The sequence below is a fragment of the Perognathus longimembris genome, chromosome 12 (assembly GCF_023159225.1).
Source record: "Perognathus longimembris pacificus isolate PPM17 chromosome 12, ASM2315922v1, whole genome shotgun sequence".
Classification (NCBI taxonomy): domain Eukaryota; kingdom Metazoa; phylum Chordata; class Mammalia; order Rodentia; family Heteromyidae; genus Perognathus; species Perognathus longimembris.
In genome coordinates, this window is record NC_063172.1 from 21,099,033 (window position 1) to 21,107,231 (window position 8,199).

At 37.3% G+C, this 8,199-nt stretch overlaps 1 pseudogene; it reads right to left on the minus strand.

The window, feature by feature from the left end:
* Positions 1-543: 543 nt before the first annotated feature.
* Positions 544-7,707, minus strand: LOC125360589 (annotated as a pseudogene).
* Between the last annotated feature and the right edge of the window lie 492 nt (positions 7,708-8,199).

Below are 8,199 nucleotides of genomic sequence, written 5' to 3' on the forward strand. Positions count from 1 at the left end.
AATTAAATATTTATGTTATTTCCTTGAGTCTATTTCCTGTAGATGGGTAAAGAATTCCTAATCTTCTTTCCGCTAATATAGAAAACACTGAACAGAGCAATTCTGATAAAATTATACCTAACAGCAGCTTACTGATGTTTCTCTTCTTGTCTCAACCTACAGTATTTGCTGAGACATTGGTTTAATTAGTGATTTTTAGCCCTTTATTGAAAAAATTTACAATTTCCCAGTTATTAAGTGATCATATAGTAAGTTAAATACCACCACAATAGTTATACTATAAAGCTCATCTCTGTTGTGCCCTCAACAATACTGTACCTATATTTACATTCATTTGTGGTCCTTTCTAGTTACTATTTTTCCGTTTCAGGTTTTCTTCTTCCGTGGTAGATATAGTCACTGTAGATATTGATTGTTATTTTGTTGAAGGAAATATTGTATATGTGACTTTGTGACTTGGCATTAAGGTCCTGGTGATGGCAAAAATGAACTCATGCAACTGAGTTCTAGCAAAGCAAGTATGTAAGTTTCCTATATTTGAAGTTACTGAAACCGGTTCACAACACATTTTTCTAGTTCTTTCTGTCAAAAAAACAGAGAGGAGCAAAAAACACAGATTCCACAGATTCCAATACAACAATTGGAGGAAAGTAAAATATTATATATAGGTTCCCAATATATGTATGTTAGTTGTTAACAGATATGATATACACAAAATGACTCTTAATGTAGGCTTTTTTTTGTTAATAATATCGTGTTGATAATAATATTACTTAGTAGTCTGATTCATTTTTATTATTGCTTTTATTTTCAGTCTCCATATTTCTGTATTTATTCAAATAAGATTTCTTGCAAAGGATTTGCACATTTCTCTCCATTTAGTGTCCTGCATTGTTTTAGACTTTAAAATTATAGTTGATTATTGTAGAACAAAAGTTCCAGTAACATATATACTTTTTGTTCAAATGATTGCATTTTAAAATTGAAAAGTAGCAAATTAATAGTTAAACCTCTCAGTGATATAAATTGCAATCACTTTTTTTACAGTTTATAAAACATTACATTGATGATTTTTTTTCCTCTTGTTTGTTTCTTTCATTTTACTATACATTTTATATTGATCTTGAGGAGGAAGAAAGTATGTTGGCTAGGCTCAAGTGGCAAGGTGCCTGCTAATGGGTGTAAAGCATCAGATAGTGAGTTTGAGTCCTGAACTCCGATGGGGAAAAAAAAAAGAAATACAAAATTATGTTGATGAAACAGTGATTACTCTCTTTTCTTCTCTCTCTCTTACACACACACACACACACACACACACTTTTCAAAATCTAGTTAAAATTTAATTCATGCCCCCATCCCCCCTCCTGATGGAGAGTCACCTTTCCCTTCATGGCTTTCCTTTCACTTTCTCTTGAACTTGCTGTTTACATTACTTTCCTGCCTTTTAATTATCCATTAGGTGAAGAAAACAATTTGGTCCCCTTAGATGACCTTCAGTGGAAGGAGTGATACTGATCAAGACAAACTCTATTTATAAATTGACATGTTGAGGTTTACTCTGCAGAACTAAAGATATTTACTATTTATTTTTTTGACGGTTGTGGAGATTGAACTCAGAGCCTGAACTGAGCTTTTTGGCTCCAGACTGGTATCCCACCACTTTGAGGCACAGCTTCACTTCTGGTTTTCTGGAAGTTAATTTGAGATAAGATGCTCATAGACTTTCCTTCCTGGACTCATTCCAAACTGCACTTCTCAAATCTCAGCCTCCTGAGTAGCTAGGATTACAAGCGTGAGCCACCAAGGCCAGGCTTAAAAGACATATATATGAGTTCAAGACCCAGTTCTGGCACGCGTGCGCACACACACACAGACACACACAGTCACACAAATTAATTAATTTGCCAACTCTGTTCTAATGGACCCTTGCTATCCCAAAGCGGCTATGGGAGTGGTGTGTCCTAAACCTTTACTTACTGTACACAACCTGAGCAACCATGGGTTGTAACTCTGCCAGGAAGAGTTTAAGGCCTGGAGTGATTTTGGATGGAGAGTGGGGAGAGCTGGGTGGGGCTTGTGGTGGGGGGGTGGATTTTTATCTCCTTCTGCTTCAAGCTACTCAGATTCCCCTTATCTCTGGAACACATTGGATTCCCAGGGAGGTACTAGGTGAAACTTTGTGTCTATGAACCAGAGACACCTCTTGTTCAGAAGCAACCAGAAAAACCACAGGCTTTATGCTGTGACCCCAGCTCCGCCTCTCACTGCCTGGGTGACCTTGGACAGAATAATACTGTGGGCATCACAACACGAGTGACATCCACAGTTCAGTGACAGCAAGGACACATCAAAGGAGTGGCTGCAGAGTCTAGGAAAGGACTGCCTCTCCGCCCCAGGCATTTCTGGGCAATGTCTGAGGTCTAGCTGCATCTCTGTTCCTACTGGTCCTTGCCATGCCTCTCTTTCCTGGTACTGATTAACCAAAATTCCAGAAATTACCAAAGGTAATTGATCAACACAGGCTAGTAAGCATGGGGTGGAGGCAGAAAGAAAGAATGGAGAGGAATGTGGACAGACACAGAGCCACCATCCTCCCCCTATCCCCTGAGGCCAATTAAAAGAACAGAAAAGTCTAACTCATTAAAATTTGGTCAGTTTTATTATGTATGAACTTAACTTAGTGTGCATGTCATTCATTTAATAAAGAAAAAGAGAAGTCACCTATACAGCACCGTAGCTGACTCCTGAAAAGAAAATCAGAAATAAAAATGAATTCCGAATGAAATTGAAGAACAAAAACAACAATCTATAGTGGTATCAGATAATAATTTGCTGAAATGTACATGAGTAAGTTGTCTAGGTAGCAGACATATACCATATATTGGTTATTATGTTGACACATCCAGACATATCTTTGTCAAAATTTGATGAATTGTATACGCAATATCTGTACCTTTTAACTGTAAAATCAGTGATGACAATTTAAGAAATATCTTTAATTTAATTTTTTGTCCCTTTTCCCTAGGATTACTGAAAAAACCTGTCCCAGCTATCCCAGGGGACCATGAGAAAAAGGTTCACAAGGAAGTTTAGGGAGGGGGGGGCCAGGTCTCCCAAGGGAGAGAGAGCAACTTCACATCTGGCTTCTGCCTTTTATCTATGTGGTAGTTTACTTATATAGCTCTGGGGCTAAAGGGGGAGTAGGTAGGTCTGAAGGGTGAGTAGGAGTGGCCCGTTATAGCTCTAGGGCAGGAAGTTTAGGTGTGGGTGGATGTGGTGGCTAATAGGAATAGCTGAGGACCTGAGGCTAACAATTACAAATAGTGCATTTCCAATTTCTTTGTAATCTCTTCTTGAAGGTTTACTTTTCCTCCATCATGCTGATATAGTCTCTTAATTTTGATGTATAACACACAATGTACAAGAGACATTATCTCAACCTGACTCATCTGCTCAGAACCTGAACTTCTTCCTGCATCACAGTTTCTTTCTCTCCAACTCCTTCCACAGTGTGGAACAGTGCCCTGGGTTTCATGGCATTCTGAATAATATATCCTTGTAATATGGAGGTCAGATCTGGCCAGCGCCATCATTGACTGTTGAGGGGTATGAGATTGACTCCATCTCAGATTAAAGAGAGCAGAATCTGACTCCTCTTCACTAAGCTCCCCCCTCCTCCCTATCCGGGGATGTTCCCCTTCACTGTGATAAGATTGTGTAAACTGCTTCACCACTTGAGTAGTGGAACATTCAAGGTTAAACCTATGCCCTCCCATGAGTAGGTATATCCGCCTGCATCATGTGAGCCCTGTCAAATCCCTGCACCAGTTTTAACTAGAATGATTGGTTGGTTCAAACAGTTACTATGAGGCAGACTGTAATTACATTGGCCACCTACGTGTGACCTGGCATGCTCTGTAAGTGTTGTAGTCTCATTGGCCACCTGCGTGTGCCAAGCTTGACTATATGGTATTTGCCTTTATAACCTGACCCCTGAGCATGGCATGGGGCTGCAGCCCTGGCCAGTTTGCTTTTTATTTCCCCAATAAATCCATCTTTTTACTTGAGATTGTCTCTGAGTGGTGGACTGGACTCTTGGAGGGATGGGGAGTTCCTCCCCCCTACAGACCCCATTGCATGTGGGAGGACCCCATTACATCCTCAGTGTTGTGTTGCAATCATCCTATAACTTAGAAGGCAGTTTACATGGCCTTAAGTTTTAGGTTTTCAAATCCAGTTTGTGGCCGTTAATGCCATTCTTACTCAGGTAAAAAAAAAAAAAACACATAATATACACCCAAAGCATTTTCTCTTGACACATGATTTTAGTCAAATTGCAAGATACACAAGTGAGGCACATTTCAATTCAGAGCCAGCAATTCCTGTTCTCAAAATTATTTGAGCTGAGCCATTATACTTGCACAATTTCAGGATGTAGTACAAGTGGTATATTGATTATAACTCTAAAAACCAGAATATCAAAATCATGTCTGGCTCTTGAGATCAAAATGTGGAATAAATCATAAAATCTTACTAAAATGTAAGCAATTTTTGTTAAAACATGTAGTATGTATATGCATTTAATAACATTACATTGTATATATTAATCATACACACCAACAAGAATTTTTTCATCAAAAACAATCCTTTTATCACTGTCAAAAATCTGACTTTTAGAGAAAGGATGAAAGGGGAACCCATACAACAGGAATACTTACAAGACAATATGTTGGAAATTAACTGTATAACTCAGGGAAGGAGGGATTAGGGAGGAAGGAAGTTGGAAGAAAAATGAGGGAGGAGGTTATAAGTTTGACAAGAAACGTACTCACTACCCCCTTGTATGTCACCTTGACAATAAAATTAACTTTAAAAAAAAATCTGAATTTTAAACAGATACTTGGACTGGTGCATGCATCAGCTCATTCAATTTTAGCACCAGTCTTGTCTTCAGTATCTTTCCCAGAACCTGCACATGAAGCTCCATGATTTTTTCCAATTCAAATTCAGGCTTCTTCAGCCTTTTTTACTTTCTAAAGAAGATATAATGACATGTAAATGGACTACCAATCCTTTTCTATGACCTTCCCAAAGAAATCTACAATCGGTTTATCAATTACTTCTTTCAGGTCATGTGTCTGTGCTTCTAGGGTTATCATTTCTACCATCTTCTTCCAGGTTGGGAAGACCTGTTGATGCTGAGCATAGGAGGTCGTGAATGGCTGATTGCTGTGTCTTTTAGTAAAACCAACAAAGAACAAAGGAAGCAAATAGTCACCTGCAGTGTTAACGTCCACATGAGCTTCTATCATGGTCTGCCACTTTTTAACTATGGAGCACCTTCTATCTTGGGTGATATCCATGCCATACAAGTTGGTCAGGCAGTTCTTGTCCTGAACATCCTCAGTTATTAGCTTGAGTGTTCTAAGTGTGACTGTGTCATTCTGCAGATCACTGAGGCTCACTTCAATCATCCAGCCATTCATGCCATCAGGTGCAATTTTGGTTTTGTGAGACCTCCTGACTAGTATTTTCCCAATATTTCTTATATTGGGAATTTCTTATATTAAGCTGATGCATTCATACCATACCAATCTTTCTTAGGAAATGGATCAACCATTCTCTTCTTTGACTGGCTTTTTGCCACCTTTTGTAAAGTGCTTATTCTTGCTGACCACTCTGGTGCAGCTTGAACAGTAAAAAGGAATCAATATATGTTGCCTTTTTTTAAGTTATGAAACTGACTTTGTTTCATATGACTACTAGGTTGTAACCCTATTTATGATCTATCAAACTTTCATTGTACCTCTGAATTCTTCTGCTTGAAATATGTATTGTACCATTTGGAGCTCTAAGAATCTTCATAAAATATCACGCCTAATAAATGCCAACATAATTCTGAAAAAACTTGTGAAAGAAAACAAAAAGCCACAGGAAATAAAATAATATCTATGTTATTTATGAAGCAAAGTCATAAGATATTATTAGTGTGAATGCAAAATGGGTCAATGGATTTGATGTTTTGACTTATTTGGTCCCAACTACACTGGAATAAGAATGTTTGGTTTTGCAAATAGATTGCTCCTATGAGAAATTAAATAGACAGGATCTAGCATGACATAAACTTCCAAAATTCATTGTATAGGTTAAGTATCTTCACATCCCTAGCATAGAATGAAACTGTCCTATACTAATGACTACTGTCCATGGCAGGAAGAAACATCAAGAATGGTGAAATTCACTGAATCTTCATGTCTGTTAGGTTTTCGCATTAGACCTGGTTCCATATAGGTTATGATTGACACAGCCTGATAGCTCTAGTGCAGTGGGCTTGACTTATTTCTCATGAGAATGACAATTATGAAATTTCTAAATGTACTGTTTTCTTTGATTAAGAGAAATACCATATCCATCATATTTAGGCTAAATCTTCCAGGCTGGAGAAAAAAGCAAATGTATCATGTTTAGGTCAAGAACATTAGTCAGTAACATATTCAGGTATATTTCTAATGATACATTATAATTACATGTCTTGGAAAATCCACTCAACACCTTTTATCTGTTAATTTTTGCTAACACATGTGTTTCAGTTCCCATTTTCGATGACACTATGGGCATACACTTTTACCTATTTCCAGACAAATTTCAGCAGCATCATATATCAGAGAAACCTTAAATATATACATTCAAAAGGCAAGTTGGTAGGTATGTTCCATTCTTGTATGATGTTCTCACAAATACTAAACACGTTTCTGTTATGCCCACACAATTCTTATGCTGAGATCTAGTCCCTGATATGGATGATAACCTCAGTAGACACCTTTGAGTCCTGATTCACTCAGGAAATGGAAAGCTTGTAAATGAACATCTTTCTTAAAGGCTCTGGAGAGTTCACTCACCTCTCTCACTTTGTGCAGACAAAATTAAATGGTGTTAAAAAAATTAAGCTCTCCACAGCCATAAAATGGATCTTGGCCTTCCTATCTTTTATCAATGTAAGAAATTGATTGCCATATTTTGTACTGTATTTATCTGTAGTGTTCTAACAGTCCACTCTAAATGAAACACATGACAAATCAACTCCTTATGTTGGTCTAACACATTATCACAAACTTGGTAGCTAAAATAACAAAATATTCTCTCAAAATACTAAATGTAGAGATTAAAAAATCAGAATCAATGGGATGAAATCCACCATCTTTATCTCTTCTACTAACTGGTTGTCACCAGCATCTCTTGGTTAAGGATTATGTCATTCTACTCTCTATTCCTATGATTACATTTTTTTTTTACTACCCTCATGCCTCTGCTCTTATATTACGTATCCAAATAATTTAGGAAATTGTTGTGAGAACACACTCACCTATCCAAGCTCAAAAGCGTAGACTTGGAGACAAGAGATAGGGTAAAGAGACACTTCAATGGTCATCTTGCAAGATCAAGTATCTACTAGGCAGGCACACCAGCCAGGGTGCTTACAACAAATAAATTATTCACAAAGGTACAAGTCTCTCCCCTGCTCCTCCTTGGGTGTGTACTGTGGGCTGTACGATCTTTCCAGACATCACAAAAGTTTAATTATTTTCTTATCCTTTTGCAGTCCCCATTTTAAAGTTTATATATTTCTTTAAGATGATACTTTTACCCATTTTTCAGTTGGCTCTTCTCCAACCTTCCATTTTCCCGGAGTGGGCTATCTAGGTGCATAACATTCCAGTTGCCACATTAGTGAATGGGAGTCATTCCATTCTGAGAGTCCATTCTGGGAGTCAGATAACTAGCTTCCAAAATGGAACACTAATAATTATTTAGCACAATCTATGTCAAGAATCTTATTTTAATTGCATTTTTGTTCCATCAGCCAACTAGATAAGGTATCAGTACCTCTGATGTTAAGGCTCTAATGTAAGATATCAAACATGTCTTGCATTCTGCTTATAAATACTGTCAGTTCATGTATAATTTCTAAAACTTTCTTGGCACCTACTCTCTGTAGAAAGAGGAAAACATTTAGTTGTTTCTTCCCCTAGCCATATCTGGCAAATAACTAATATTGCTTTAGAACTTTGCTTTGTTCTTTAGACACACAACAAAGCGGTTGTGAATATAAAATATAATATACTAAAAATGCATAACATGTTGTATATTATATTTTATATTCACAAATTTTTGGTAGAAGTAATAATATTGTGCTAATTC